The sequence below is a fragment of the Haliotis rubra genome, unplaced genomic scaffold (assembly GCF_003918875.1).
Source record: "Haliotis rubra isolate DU_JTF1 unplaced genomic scaffold, ASM391887v1 Scf63, whole genome shotgun sequence".
In the NCBI taxonomy this organism is placed as follows: domain Eukaryota; kingdom Metazoa; phylum Mollusca; class Gastropoda; order Lepetellida; family Haliotidae; genus Haliotis; species Haliotis rubra.
The window spans coordinates 760,245-777,570 of NW_025767335.1; the positions used below are offsets into that span (position 1 = coordinate 760,245).

The 17,326-nt window shown below is 41.9% G+C and overlaps 1 long non-coding RNA gene across 1 annotated transcript in view; it reads left to right on the plus strand.

Annotated features, from left to right (window-relative positions):
* The window catches only part of LOC124256575, a 64,732-nt gene extending 49,075 nt beyond the window's left edge, over nucleotides 1-15,657 (plus strand). The window contains exon 2 of the long non-coding RNA XR_006893000.1: nucleotides 13,418-15,657. This is a non-coding gene — a long non-coding RNA (uncharacterized LOC124256575). The remainder of the gene's footprint in view (nucleotides 1-13,417) is intronic.
* Nucleotides 15,658-17,326: the final 1,669 nt, after the last annotated feature.

Below are 17,326 nucleotides of genomic sequence, written 5' to 3' on the forward strand. Positions count from 1 at the left end.
CCACGAAATTGAATCAACTTGACTCGAATCTCGAATAATACATCTCAAGTGTTTTTGTTACAATAGCAGTCTCACAGATGTGATTCCCATGCACAATAAATATGAGCCGGGCCGTCAGGCTGGTACGATTAATTTTTTGCCAGCCCTCCACAGAATTAACCAGTCTAGGGCGTTCGGGCGGGCAGTAGTTTCCGACACTGATATAGGTATTAAATATACTCATGCCAATAATGGTTGTCAACCCTTTCAATTTTTTTTGGGGAGAGGGGGTGGGGTGGGGTGGGGAGGGGGTGACAACCATTATTGGCATGAGTATATTAATCATATGAGTGAGTCTGGTTTTACGCCGCTTTGAAAGTTATTTCAGTTAGGTCATGATGTGTTAGTTTCATGCATGGGATAGGGCGGTGTAGTAGCCTAGTGGTTAAAGCGTCACGCCGAAGACCCGGGTTCGATTACCCACATGGGTTCAATTTGTGAAGCGCATTTTTGGTGTCCTCAGCCGTTATGTTCCTGCAATATTGCTAAAAGTGGCGTAAAACTAAACTCACTCACTAATACAGGGGATATCACGAAATGAAGTAGATCATACACGTCAGCCACGTTAATATAACCATCAAGCTCGAGCATGGTGCTTATAAAGTATGGTTAGTAGTTTGGACGCATTCGAAACCACGATACACTGGATCCTGGCACGAATAAGGGGCGTCACTCAATACACCAAATTGCGCAATCTGGCAACTGCGCAGGAGCTCCGTTATCATGTAGCTTAGAAAGTTGACGGAAAATAAACTAATAACAAATAAACGTAACACAGAAAGGAATTGTGACTTACTGGAGGAGGTGTTAAAAAATAAAATTAAACAAAAGCCCAAATGAAAAATTTTCTTTCTTTTTTTTGGTAATAATGACGTAAATAGCCAGTCAGCCCCGGGGCCGGAGCAGCCTGAAGAATCACCTTTTGTGACCCTGGCGCTCTCGGCCTACGGGCGAGGCTGCAAATGAGCATCCAGAATCACCTACACGTTCTAACAACAGATTTCGCGGGTAAACGAGGCTCCTTTAGTGAGGCTCCATTGGATCCCTCCAGGCCCCTGAGCCATTGTTTAACAATTATAGGTCTTCCGTGTAATCCCGGGAAATACATGGCAGACCATATTTATCATTGTTCACCAAGCGAAGGCGGGGCTCATCCTCGATAAACCCACGGATTTGTAACGGCATATTTTGTAGTATAAAGGTTGAGGACGAGCCGATTATTTCACCGTTAAACTGTTACGATAAACAGATTAACTTTAGTAATGTGAAGTAATTGTTTTATCATTTCATTATTTTAGTAGTAGTATAAGCGGTATCATTCTTGTACTGAGATATCATGTACTCGGTAAAGATGGAAGAAGGAGATCAATGGATCCCGGTTATTGAATAGTGGTGACTGTTACTAATTAAAATATACGAGTTGAGTTCTCAGTGTAGGCTTTGGTCATATGTAGGTTTAATCGTGACAAACTGGACATGGAACCGAACTCGCTGGACGAAGTTTTAAATGTTAAATTAGCCAAGCTCTACATTGAGAACGGGTTTATTTGTATCTCAATTCTACGTGGACAAAATTGAACGAACGAACTTGCTTATAACGAAGTAATGGATATATCGAACAGTATATGTTTTGTCCCGGCACTTGCTGTCTATATTAGTGGAAGTGCATATAACGAACTACGGTTATAACGAAGTAATGGATATATCGAACAGTATATGTTTTGTCCCGGCATTTGTTGTCTATTTTAGTCGAAGTGCATATAACGAACTACGGTTATAACGAAGTAATGGATATATCGAACAGTATGTTTTATCCCGGCACTTGCTGTCTATTTTAGTCGAAGTGCATATAACGAACTACGGTTATAACGAAGTAATGGATATATCGAACAGTATATGTTTTGTCCCGGCATTTGTTGTCTATTTTAGTCGAAGTGCATATAACGAACTACGGTTATAACGAAGTAATGGATATATCGAACAGTATATGTTTTATCTAGGCACTTGCTGTCTATTTTAGTCGAAGTGCATATAACGAACTACGGTTCTAACGAAGTAATGGATATATCGAACAGTAAAAGTTTTGTCCCGGCACTTGCTGTCTATTTTAGTTGAAGTGCATACAACGAACTACGGTTATAACGAACTACAATCAGTGGTCCTTCTAAGTTCGTCATAACCGTAGTATACTGTATTTAAGACAAAACTCGAAAATTTAGCGTCGAGCGCAATGGAGTAGCCTAGTGGTTAAAGCGTTCGCTCGTCACACGAATGCCTAGGTTCGATTTTCCACATAGGTACAATGTGTAAAGCCCATCTAGGGGATACACCGCTTTTTACAAACGTGGGTTTGTCCCTTAACCGATGAAACTGTCATTCGAGCTGAAGAAGTCGTCACTCTAAGGTATATATGTTCGACACAATTGTGGTTTTCTGTTAACGGAAATGTGCACAAACTGAAATCAGAATACACAAATGTCATAGCTTTCAACAATCATGCATTTTCCTGAAATTTAATGTTCATGGTGCGTTTTCCGTTCGTTACGTTCAAAATCATTCAGTTTCAATTCATAGCAGTTTCATTCATTTCGTCTGGAATGGCGCTTCTACACGCACATGTGTTTCCTTAAGGCGCCGGAGGGTAAAAGCCCACTCTTGTTGCTGTTGCAAGTAAAATCAACAAGTTCGTGTCTGTCATTGGCATCACAACAGACACACGTCGGCAATTCTCCAAGGCACAATAAGAACATCCTATGTTCATCACCATGATATACCGTTGCAACAAGTACACGTTAACTGCCACCCCGCACGGACAAAATATACCGTTATATCTTGACAAATCGCATGGGATTGGTGTAGCCTGGCGGTGCAAGCGTTCGCTCACCATACCAAGCGCCTAGGTTCTACTCTCGCTGTAGGTATTCTCTGTGAAGCCCATTTCTGGTATACCTAGCCATGGTACAATATTGATACAATATTGTTAAAACGTCGACAAATCCAACTTTGGGTAGGTTGGTAGGTTGCCTAAAGCCGAACTCAGCAATATTCAAACTATATGGCAGACATCATACTTTGGGACATGAATACCCCTTAAACATGTGGAAAATAGCATTTCGAAATGGGGATTAGGTGATATAACTGCGTATATATTGATGGCAGGGATGGTCACTCTCTTGACCACTGGATTTGGGTTATGTAGTCAGTGCTTACCTATCTGATAAAGATCATGCTACCGCGTTGCCTTAATGTATACATGTGAACGGTAAATTAAAACTGTAAAAACACAGACATTCTGCAATGTCGTAATTGTCAAGGGACAGTAATTTATAACGAAATCGCTTGTAACCAACTGAGTGAGTGAGTTTAGATTTACGCCTCTTTTAGCAATATTCCAGCAATATAACGGCGGGGGACACCAGAAATGGGCTTCACACATTGTACCCATGTGGGGAATCAAACCCGGGTCGTTGGCGTGACGAGCGAACGCTTTAACCACTAGGCTACCCCACCGCCCCCGTAATGAACGGGTATAACGAAGTGTTCTTTTTGTTCTGTCACTTGCTATATGTTCTACTTAAATTGCATGTAAAGAACTAATGTTAAAATGAATTATATTTATTGGTCCCTGTGAGATCTGTATAACTGTACTATTTAAGGGAGGCTAATACCCGCCGTCTCTATCCTGCACAGACCTACTGTGATTCGTAGACTGCGTGTGAGATGTTGTTGTTCTGTAGATACAATAACTATTTTCAGCTAAACTAATATAATATAATACGTCACTTTAGTTTATAACACTTGCTGGGATTGCCAGTGGGTGTGAGCGCGGAGTCATTTTAGCAACGCGTGGGTCAGTTTAAAATATATATAAAAGCTGCTCAGTTCAGCTTCTGGAGCCTCGCAACACTATATCCCTGCAGCAAGACACTGCGCATTACAGACAGCCAGAAGGTGGTTCTTCGTTCTTGCACTCGGTCTTTTGCGGAGTTTAGTTTTGGAGCAGGTACGTGATATTATACGTGTTTCAAACAATTGTTTAAATCATACATTTTTACTTTAAAAAGTCATTTGAAATTCCATGCATTTTTGTAAAATAAGAATTCTTGGCATTGCGATATATTATTTGCGGCGAAACTCGGAATTCGGTGTGAAATCAGTTATAGACTGAGATGGTTTTCTATCTGAAATTGATCCCAAAACATTCAAGCAGAATTATAAATTGTATGTGTTTATATATATACTACTTGAAGTATACGTTGGCCATGCTATCATGAAGGAAATATGAATATAATATACTTATTACACCATTGCTAGAGATATACTATACGACGCAACGGAGATCACCATGCAATCATTATTTTCTTATGTATTAATCTGTATATATTTGTTATAATTAGTTCGTTTAATGACGTTTATACGACACTAATTTATTATGTGATGATGGTTGATCTGATATAGTTTTACTTACACGTGACACCATCAAAAGGTTGATCCGCTGTCGAGATGTCATCGTTCAGATTAGCAGAAATATATTTTATATAAATGTCTAAACGCGTCTTTATATGACACCGTTAAATTATAAGTGTTTCACTAAACTAACCTAATAAGCAAAGGCATTGATTATAATAAAACCACATTTGACTCGTATAGGGATTTAATTATTGATCACCTAAACTTTTCTCACTATCTAAATACAACGTTACATAGAGAATAATGGTATAAGGATGGCGTATAAAGACCTTGTTTGTAGCTGACCAAACATTGTGGTATTGATTTGGACCTGGCAGTAGACATAAAGTATAGTTGTACGCTGATACCCACACACAGTTGACCAGTTGGTGACCTCTTGCTTACTCAACATCGTCCAGTGAAGGTGGGTTGTTAAAACAACTCTTCATGGGTGACTGATGTCAGTTTTTGTTTTTGATTTGTTAATATTATCAGAGAGCGAAGTTTTTGAAAGGCATTTAGAAGTTGGACGAACTTGAATACATGACACGTTTTATGGATAACAACTTCTCTTTTATTCTTTGTACGACGTTTCAGAGGTAATTCTTGCTCCTTCATCAGGTGAATGCTGAGTCAGTGAAAAGAGTGAATAGATAGATAGATAGATAGATAGATAGATAGATGGATGGATAGACAAACAGACAGACAGATAGATAGATTTTTGATAAGGTGTCACCACCATATCCCGACCACCATATTTACATTTACATTACAATGCTCTCTCTCTCCTCTCTCTCTCTCTCTCTCTCTCTCTCTCTCTCTCTCTGTCGCTCTCTCTCGCTCTGTGAGTGTGTGTGTATATATATATTTATATTACATAGATAAATAAAATCAGAATGCCTTTTTCTCCAACAAGTTCCTTCTTTACTCTCCCTGAAGAGTAAAGAACGAAACATGTTGGAGAAAAAGGCATTCTGTTTTTATTTATCTATGTAATATTTATGACTGAACACCTGTACTATTTTGGACATTTTGTGCGTGTATATATATATATATATATATATATATACTCACTCCTTGCAGTAACTAATACAACTGTTTAACTGGGGAATTCGCAAGTTATTTTCAGACTTCCGCTTCATAATACGACGTTACGATTAAGTAGCTGTATCAAAATAAACACTGAGCACATCTGTTTACACGTTTTTTCCGTATTTGGATCGGGACGTCGAACGTGTTTGTCTGCAAAAGAGGCAGTTATTCTGCTTCATCCCCGTAGAGACCGGAATGTTCAATGATGTTTGTATATCCGTCGGCTTTCTGATAATTCTAACCCGATGTTTTGTAATATCACTTCGCTTGACACGAATGCGGACTGTTATTTTCCACTGTCAGACGACTAAATGGTAATAGTGCAAGCTAACTTTTGGATAAAGTAATATAGCAAACCAATGATTGACATTATGAGCAGCGACCACAGTCGTAGGGCACATCGTCGTCCTCATGAGACACATGTCTAGCTAAGCTGACCCGGGAGCAGGAAGAATTAAGTATCAGTAGAGCATAACGCCGTATCAATCACAGACGACTATGATGCTGTGTATCCAGGCCAACATAACGGTACTGGCACACCAGTCCATCATAACGGTAGCGGCAGACCAGTCCAACATAACGGTACTGGCAGACCAGTCCAACATAACGGTAGTGGCAGACCAGTCCATCATAACGGTAGTGGCATACCAGTCCAACATAACGGTACTGGCAGACCAGTCCATCATAACGGTACTGGCAGACCAGTCCAACATAACGGTACTGGCAGACCAGTCCAACATAACGGTACTGGCAGACCAGGCCATCATAACGGTAGTGGCATACCAGTCCAACATGACGGTAGTGGCAGACCAGTCCATCATAACGGTACTGGCACACCAGTCCATCATAACGGTAGTGGCACACCAGTCCAACGTAACGGTACTGGCAGACCAGTCCAACATAACGGTACTGGCAGACCAGGCCAACATAACGGTACTGGCATACCAGTCCAACGTAACGGTAGTGGCATACCAGTCCATCATAACGGTAGTGGCATACCAGGCCAACATAACGGTAGTGGCAGACCAGTCCATCATAACGGTAGTGGCATACCAGTCCATCATAACGGTAGTGGCATACCAGTCCATCATAACGGTAGTGGCAGACCAGTCCATCATAACGGTAGTGGCATACCAGTCCAACATAACGGTAGTGGCATACCAGTCCATCATAACGGTAGTGGAATACCAGTCCATCATAACGGTACTGGCACACCAGTCAATCATAACGGTATTGGCAGACCAGGCCAACATAACGGTACTGGCAGACCAGGCCAACATAACGGTACTGGCACACCAGTCCAACATAACGGTACTGGCACATCAGTCCAACATAACGGTAGTGGCAGACCAGTCCATCATAACGGTACTGGCATACCAGTCCATCATAACGGTAGTGGCACACCAGTCCAACATAACGGTAGCGGCAGACCAGTCCATCATAACGGTAGTGGCATACCAGTCCAACATAACGGTAGTGGCAGACCAGGCCAACATAACGGTACTGGCAGACCAGTCCATCATAACGGTAGTGGCACACCAGTCCATCATAACGGTAGTGGCACACCAGGCCAACATAACGGTAGTGGTAGACGAGGCCAACATAACGGTAGTGGCAGACCAGTCCATCATAACGGTAGTGGCATACCAGTTCATCATAACGGTACTTGCATACAACGCCAACATAACGGTAGCGGCAGACCAGTCCATCATAACGCTAGTGGCATACCAGTCCAACATAACGGTACTGGCAGACCAGTCCATCATAACGCTAGTGACATACAAGGCCAACATAACGGTAGCGGCAGACCAGTCCATCATAACGCTAGTGACATACCAGTCCAACATAACGGTAGCGGCATACCAGGCCAACATAACGGTAGCGGCATACCAGGCCAACATAACGGTACTGGCACACCAGTCCAACATAACGGTACTGGCACACCAGTCCAACATAACGGTACTGGCACACCAGGCCAACATAACAGTAGCGGCATACCAGGCCAACATAACGGTAGCGGCATACCAGTCCAACATAACGGTACTGGCACACCAGTCCAGCATAACGGTACTGGCAGACCAGTCCAACATAACGGTAGTGGCATACCAGGCCAACATAAAGATCGTGGCATACCAGTCCAGCAAAAACGGTAGTGGCATGCCAGTCCAACATAACGGTACTGGCACACCAGTCCAACATAACGGTACTGGCATACCAGTCCAACATAACGGTAGTGTCATACCAGGCCAACATAACGGTATTGGCAGACCAGTCCAACATAACGGTAGTGGCACACCAGTCCAACATAACGGTAGTGGCATACCAGTCCAACATCACAGTAGTGTCATACCAGGCCAACATAACGGTAGCGGCAGACCAGTCCAACATAACGGTACTGGCATACCAGGCCAACATAAAGATCGTGGCATACCAGTCCAGCAAAACGGTAGTGGCATGCCAGTCCAACATAGAGATAACGATTTCAGGCCTACATCAACATCATCTTTTGAATTCAGAGGAGATGTTCTTTCAAACTGTTCCATGTAATTTAAAAGAGAGCCGTTCATCTAAGCATACTTCATAACTCACAAATTCTTGATTTGGAATCTGTTTATTTGGAGTGTGCTCTATCATAGTTTACGCTAGGGACAGTTCCGATTGACTGAGGCCAAATTGGAAGCGATTCCAAGAATATTTGATCGGAAATGTCAGTGCAAAAAGGAACACTGTTATGCGCACCGTAAAACTCTATCTTTGACAGATTCAAACCCGAGATCTTTCACTCAATGCCTCATGATTCCGGAAGCGACATTCCAACCATCAAATAACGCTCTTTTCTCGCTCTCTTGATACAGCAGAGGAGAAAAAAGTTCAGTCAATCAAAAAACGTCGGGTATCTTCGTATTTGTGTGATACATAGCCCTCGATTTGTCACTTATTGTTGTCGGCCGTCAGAGCGACACCGCATCTGACAAGTAACAGCACTTCTGATTGATTGGAACCGTTGATTGTTTCGCTTGGATCTGAACTCTGGAGAAAAGATCTCAGTCGTGGGGGAATGCTGTGAGAGCATCGCCGACAGGATAGGAATGGTGCCCAGTATACATGAAGAATCTAAATTACCATTAAAGGCTAATCGATTACTACGATATTAGGCAGCGTGTTGGTAGTGTATTGGACAGGCGTATTTCTGTAGTCATGTTTTTAAATTCATTGATTATTTAATTGTGGAATAATTCAATCTGTTGATTCCTGAGGTAGATTCGAAGAATCCAGAAAGAGCGAGTTGATTCTACTTTCGGAATAGAAAGGGTCGAGTTATTTCGCCTATAGCTATGTATACCATGTTGCGGTAGTAACGTATATCATAGTCGGGATAACGCCTTCACTAGAGAACAGATTATGGTCCCTTTTTGGTGGGGTGAGACCCATCCGGGATTCGAACCCACACCTATAAAGTGATGCATCAAATCACCAGCATACAAAGTAAAACATCAAACCCTCTCAGCCAGCGCACTTCTACAAGAATGGAAGCCTGACAACTGGTAGTCTTGATCAAGAACTTTGTGCATCCCTCCGACAAGTGTAAACTGGCACTGCTCCAACGGCGGAAATGCCATTTAAATGTCAAAATGCCATTGAAGTACAGATTCTAGTTCCTTGTTTACTGAGAAAGTGTAATCCCAAATATAATACACGTTACATTTGATTTCATTCTAAATGACATTGTGTATTCATTTTACGGTGGATATATATTCCTTTCTATAATTTTACATAGCGGGCTTTAGTTGAATCAGAATTCCTGATTCAACTGCTAGATCAGCGCGGCTTCATCATAACGGTTTACTAACTGTAAACTTTAATGATGATAAGAAATAACTTTGTTTGGTTGTTGTTTAACGCCGCACTCAGCAATATCCCGCTGTATGGAGGCGGTCTGTAAATAATCGAGTCTGGTCCAGACAATCCAGTGATCAACATCATGAACATCGATCTACACAACTTGGAAGTCAACCAACTCAGCGAGCCAGACCACCCGATCCCATTTGTCGCCTCTTACGACAAATATGGGTTACTGAAGACCAATTTTAACCCGGATATTCACGGGTGTATACAAATATGCAGTATCAAGACAATGTTTTGGCATACACTGATAGTGCCTTTGTGAAAAGTCTACTTCGGAGGCCATTCACATCTAGTCAGGGCTCAATTTAAGCATTTAGAACTTGCACTGGTGCCCTCTGAAACTGCAAAATGCAACCTAACATTAATACGAGCTTGCACCAAGCGCAGGTTAATAGTTAGCTGTTAAAGAACACAGACTTCATCTGGAAAACAGATTTACGGGGACCTGGCTTGGAGCAGTGACTCTGATCACTGCATGGACAGTGATTGAATGATTTTTCATGTCATGACTCATAAAATTTTATGAAGTGACATACACTGATCGTCTGTGACCCAGAATAATTTTCTTGTAATGATGATCTAAATCATCCATACCAAAGTCCAAGCATTATATGTAATTTTATATTGAGCAGCAGTGCAACTTGTTTTTCTCGTGCAACAAGATCATATTACCTGAGGTTGCACCGGTGCAAGTAGGTTTCATTTCCTTCACAACCGAGACCCACCAGCTGCCATTCTGATCACACTATCCCCAAGTGTAAAGAAAAGCTTGGTTGAAGTTACGACAGTTAGAATCATAGGCTGGAGGATCCATAAGTAATAATAAGATTTCTTCTTGCTGCTGCTGTTGTACTTCCTTGCCGACCAGTCATTGTTTATTATTTTAATAGCACAAAGCAGGATACCAATAGGTTCACACTAGGATTTTCGTTGTATTTGTCTATGTATTCACACGTATGGCTTTTCTTCGAGTAGTTAGTTGAGTGAGTGAGTTTAGTTTTAGGCCGACTTAAGCAGTTTTCCGGCAATATCACGGCGAGGGACACCAGAAACGGGCTTCACACATTGCACCCATGTGGGGAATCGAAACCGGGTCTTCGGCGTGACGAGCGAACGCGCATTAACCACTAGGCTACCCCACCACCCCCGAGTAGTTAGTTGAAGCCACGATGTTCTACTCAAGTGTTGTTTTAACCTAAAACCTCTCGGTTCTGTAGACTGTGTAACCGGAGCGGTGGGGTAGCTTAGTGGTTAAAGCGTTCGCTCGTCACGCCGAAGACCCGGCTTCAATTCCCTACATGGTTACAATGCGTGAAGCCCATTTCTGATGTCACCCGCGGTGATATTGATGGCATATTGCTAAAAGCGGCGTAAAACCAAACTCACTCACTCACTGTGTAACCCGACCTCCAACTCCCACAAGCTCCGCATCCTTTTAGTCAGTCGTATCCAAAATCACACATTCAAGATCTTCCCTCCTTCCGTTCAGAGATCCGTTCATGCTTGTCATGTCTATCTAAAAACTAAAAATCAAGTTCAAAACAAATAGATGGGCATAAAGATGTTATGGGGTTTCCCTGGTGACCTGCTCCACGTGTTTGTTGTTGTGACTCATGCATTGCTTGGGGACTTTATGAGGCGAGTCAATTGGTTAGATCACGCTGGAAAATTATAAATCAATTTGAACGTGTTGCTTGAGATGCTACTTGCACGTTACCCAAAAGGCCATGTCGGTACGATCCTCGTTCCACAAGATAGGCGTCATATTCCAATAGCAATTGCTGTGGTGTTGAATGAGTGAGTGAGTATGGTTTTACGCCGCTTTAAGCAATATTCCAGCAATATCATGTCGGGGGACACCAGAAATGGGCTTCACGCATTGTACCCATGTGGGGAATCGAACCCGGGTCTTCGGCGTGACGAGCCAACGCTTTAACCACTAGGCTACTACACCGCCCCTATCCCATGTATGAAACTAACACATCAAGACGTAACTGAAATAACTTTCAAAGCGGCGTAAAACCAGACTCACTCATAAGTCCCTGTGTAGAGGAGTGTCATTCATATTTAATACACATATTTTCGCGACATTACACTGAATTATTTACCATCTGTACAATTAGTAGGAATTATCGATAAGCTTTTAATACGTGGGTTTGTATGATAAAGATGAGAGAGCAAAAAACATCAATCATCGCCATGTCTCGCCATTTTCTCATAACTGTCAAAACAGGAAGTTCAAGTTATTTTATTATACATTAATTGCGTTTTCAGTTACTGGTTGTAGATGATTTTTTTAAGATTAGCTCGCAAGTTTCCTGTAAGACAGAGAACGTGTTAACTTTCAGGAGTATTTATAAAAGACCTGGGGGTCCTTTCACAAGGTGATCGTAAGTCACTAAGATAACCTTAGTGCAATGTTAAAGAATGGGAGTTAAAGTTAACCTTAGTAAAGATTGCTTCGTGAAAGGAGCCCCCGATTGACGACAGGGAGTGGACCCCTATGGCATTATGTCCTCAAAGGATTTTTCCAACTGAACATAAATACAGTATGAGGTCTAATGCATCGGTATTCGAGTTCACAACTGTTTGGAGTGAGTGAGTGAGTGAGGTTTTATGCCATCTTTAGCAATATTTCTCAGCAATGTCACGAGGGGTGACACAGAAATGGTCTTCACACACTGTACCAATACGGAGAATCGAACCCGGATTCTTTGTGTGACGACAGACCACTTTACCCACTAAGCTACCTTACTGCCTCCGTCCTCATAGTTGTTTCTATTTGTTTGTTTGCTTGTTTGCTGTGGGGGGCGGTGGGGTAGCCTAGTGGGTAAAGCGTTCGCTTGTCACACCGAAGGCCCGGGTTCGATTCCCCACATGGGTAAAATGTGTGAAGCCCATTTCTGGTGTCCCGCTGTGATATTGCTGGAATATTGCTAAAAGCGGCGTAAAATCAAACTCACTCACTCATTATTTGCTGTGTTGTTGCTGACTACCATGATGTTGCTGTGTTGTTGCTGACTAATGACATGTTGCACCCACATTGGCAGAGGGTAGATAGAACAAAAGTAACTAGTAACCAAACCAAACAGAAAGCTTGTCTGTGGACAGTCAATTGCATCTTGGTATTAGATGTACACGTGTGGGGGAATCCACAGGAATGTTTGCCAAGGAATGCTAAAGGTTTTACGTTGCCTGGCGCATAACTGATGGCGTGTTTGTGATGAAAGGTAAATAAATTGATACATTATTGTAGAGCTCGAGGGTGTATATCAGAACAGTTAAAAAAACTTCGATGTGTGGTTCAAAATGCTGTGTTACTGTGTTAAGTTTAGCCAAGCAACATATGCATGTATTGCGTGATTGCTGTATTGCAAATCTATCTTCGATCAAATTCGTGGCACACTGGACATGTTCACATGCGTACGCTTACTGCTAGACCACACGAATAACGTTTAAAGGCAGACTATGTAAACCTATAGCCGTCGGTTATCTCGGCTGGGTGAAATAGCCTGAATTTAATCTTAACAACAATAATGAAATCGGTTTACGACATTGATGAACATGCTGAATTGATGGAGTCCATTTTAATGCACTGCTGATGCTGGTGATGATGATGATGATGATGATGATGATGATGATGACGACAATGAGGATGTTGATGGTGGTGGTAAATGATTACCCCGCACAGGAGTAGTTAAGGTGTCAAAATAACACTTGAACTATGGTAGCTTAAATCATGTTAGGACATTCTGCACATATTCAAATTGAGCACGGTTTTAGTTTTAACAGTAGGTAGTTCGAATTACAACGTCTGAATCTATAAGACGCAACACACTGTTAAATACAGTTCCGTTGTAACAATACACACTATAACCATTGTGCGAGTCGCCCTCATGAAGACCTTTCTAATCTGGACCTTTTCTTTCAGATCGGCCATGCCCCGCCTGTCCGTGTGCCTGGCTGTTTTAGTCTACACATGTGTGTCCATGAAGCTCATATCAGCGGAGGAACCCAACAGCAAGTCAAATACAGAAGAGAAATATTTCTCACCTGGAGAACCAACATGGCCGACAGGGAACGGAGTATATGAAGATGAAATACAAGCATTGGGTGGTGATGGCGAGGGACATGTGAAACGCGTTGGCGACAGAGAGAACCGATCTTCTGGAACTTCTCTGTGGACAAAGATTCTCAACCGATTAGGAAAAACACAGGAAACGTTCGGCACTTCCGGTCAGTACCCGAACCTGCCTGGCAAGACGGGGTATGAAAGGAGGTATCTGGCTCCTCAAAGTGGCCTTGGCAAAACTCAAACGGAATCTTTCAGGTATGCCTTCGTTTGAAAAAGAGCGCGCAATGAATGACGGAAAATTTAAAACGCAGAAGAAACGAGGCCTGTCAATAAATGGCGCACTATCTTCTTTGGCGGATATGCTTTCGGCGGAGGGTCAACGTCGAGATCACGCCGCGGCGCTTCGGCTTCGACAGCGCCTCCTAGTGGCAGGAAAACGTTGAAAAAAGGACGCAAATTATGGATTCAAAATTATTCGGTCTTAAAAGACATCTAGTGACAATCTAACACTTTCAAACGATATATCGTGGTCCACTTTTCAACGATATATCGTGGTCAAGGGCAACTGAGTGAAAACAATTATAAGTTGGAACATGACTTTCAAAACGTTTTTGAAATGATGTCAGTGAACTTTGGTTCAGTTGCACGGTATAAGTCAACACAATTATAAGCATGGGTGTTTCTGAATTCAGTGTTTGAGTTTTATTGTGATAATCAGGGATTGGTCGACAAATTTTCACGGTGGGATCTAACAACGGACATGAACACTTTTGTTTGTGTTAAAAACAAAGACGATTCTGTTGCTAATTTCAGCCTCTCAAACAGCACGGATAATGATTGGTCTACTTTTTGTCACTAACAAAATACATTATATTAATTGATATCCTCGTGTAATGTTGTCCTGTTATCAACTCTGTTAAGAACAGTAATTCTATTTTCAGAAATATAGACACACGTTAAGTTCTCGTCTTGCAAATGAGCTTTTCCACTAAGCAAAATGCCCTTCGCTTGTGTTGCTAGTAAACAGACAGTTGAAGTCAAACAGATAAAAATACGAAACATACAAATTACCATTATGACGAGTTATTGGTTCATCTCAACAGATGTAATCTGGCAAAGCAGTTACTATTATACTTGCAGGTCAACATTGTCAGACCTTTACTAGTGTTATTGTTGAACAAGACGACGACGGGCAATTTCCACACTTTTCAACACATAACCCAATGTGCTGCTTGACTGTAGAGCAAAATAACTCATTGGGTTATGTTTGCAATCGTCCCTCTGAGACTCATACCGTTTACAAACAAGTTCTACGTGAAATCCCCTGACCCCAATTCCGTTTCCGTAAACGTTTATTCCGTAACAATTATGAATACAACCAATTAAACTGCTGTGGGACGCTGAATGTCTTCACAACAAACGGTGATTTTACGTTAATGGGGTGTTCTTAATATCCGCCGGGATTGCAAATCGCCCTATTCCTTATGCAGGCCAAATTTATACCAATCATAAAGTTAGCGATATAGCAAGTTGCTCCGACTTTTTGGCTGCATTATGTTAACACACGAAACTCTCTCGTACCGCATTGTTCTATTTATTTAAGACAGGAATCAACGAGTCGACATAACGCTATGATATCACACTTATTTTTATTACACAGTTTGAATGACAGCTTGTTATAATCAGAAATATATTTTTTCTGATGAAGGAAGCTGTAGCCAGTAACGGCAGAACAAAGGGTTTATCGTCCACTATAAAAAAAAAAACAAAAAACAATCGATGCTAGAGGTTAAATTTGTCCGATTTTCGAGACATTAATTCTCGCTCTCTATTAGATAAAAAAGGGATAAATTTCAATCATTTCCCGGGGAACCGTGAGGGGTACGATAATGATTCACACTCTATAAATGGATGTGAATCAGCTACCCACAGTTTAGTTCAACAACGTGAGGAGGGTCTCAGACCAGCTCTGGTAGATTGCTCAATATATGTATAAAGCTGTTCATAAACAGATTCTATGTGTAGTGTAAACAAGAATAACGAATATTGTATTCTCCAGAATATATTTTGTTGTGGAATAAAGTGATTGTTGCCAATGAGCTATTTGTTTCCTTCCGCGTGAACGATAACACGCATGCGCTATCATCAAAAGTAGCTGTGAACATAGAAACTGGTGGACGAGAGAAAGTACACACTTGGAAATAGTATTTGTCATTACAAACCTTATCAAAATGTCACTAGGCTGAAAAAAAGTCACCAAAACACTGCAACTATGGTGTTTAATTTTCGGCTCAAAACATCAGGGGACGGTGGGGTAGCCTAGTGGTTAAAGCGTTGGCTCGTCACGCCGAAGACCCGGGTTCGAATCCCCACATGGGTACAATGTGTGAAGCCCATTTCTGGTGTCCCCCGCAGTCAGTCAGTCCAAACATCAGTGTTATACTCTTCTTTGCCTAGCATTAAATATTCATTGATAACGAAACATTGTACGGTTTGTATTGGTGCTATTACAACAATATTCGTTGATCGTGTTGACAAAATACAACAACTTGTATAGATTGACAACTTCTTTATTGCAAGAGATGCGACGTTTCGATGTAGATGCTAACACCGTTATCAAGCATGCGATAACGATGATAGCATCTACACTGAAATGTCGGATTCTATAACACCTTCGACCGCCTCCGTGGTGTAGTGGTTAGAGCGTCCGCCCGGAGAGCGGAAGGTCGCAGGTTCGAACCCCGACCGCGTCATACCAAAAGACGTTAAAATATGGTACTTGTTGGTCCCTGCCTGGCGCTCGGCATTAATGGGTACAACAAGGACTGGTCGGCTCGGAGTCAGTAGAATGTGTCTGAATGGGGTATTCATGCTTCACTGCGGCATGGTATCTCAGTGGGCTAGCACTATAAAACCAGCTTCAGTCTGGGCTAGTACAAGCAGCCGCGAATGCACATACAAACGCATGCAAGTCGTCATATGAGCGAAATATTCTCAAGCACGACGTTAAACCCAATTTCACCTCACCTCACCTGTAACAGCTTCTATAACATCCAATACCTTCTATAACATTCAGTAAGGCTGACTGAAGAAAAAACAAAGTGAGTGAGTGAGTTTAGTTTTACGCCGCTTTGAGCAATATTCCAGCAATATCACGTCGGGGAACACCAGAAATAGGCTGCTTCACACATTGTACCTGTGTGGGGAGTCGAACCCGGGTCTTCAGCGTGACGAGCAAACGCTTTAACCATTAGTCTACCCCACCGCCCCAAAACAAAGGTGACAAAAGTCAGCATTATTCCAGTTACTAGTATATCAAGACGTATGTTATATCGCAGTTATAAATTAATGACACTGAACCAGATAATCCAGTGATTTCAAAGCATTAAATTTAACTATCCACAACGTCGGACGTCGGATCCATTTTAGTCATTAACTTTATGGATCTAATGTGATCCAGAATTCCTAGAGGTGAAACAAAACAAGTTTTGAAGTTTGGAAAGAAACAAATGTCGCACAATTTCAAGGAACTGAAGAATTGTGTGCAGGCCAACTAATTATGGTTCTCACACAGTGTACATACAATGGTAAATTCATCTGTAGTGGTTAATATCCAGCAGCAGCAGGATGACCTCATCTACGTATTCTAAACACGAATGTTGAATGTAACACTGAAACCCGAAGGTTAATCCAGAAATCGGTACGTACAGAACTGATGATTCAAATCTGTAACTCACCAAACAAGAACAATCACATTTTATTGAA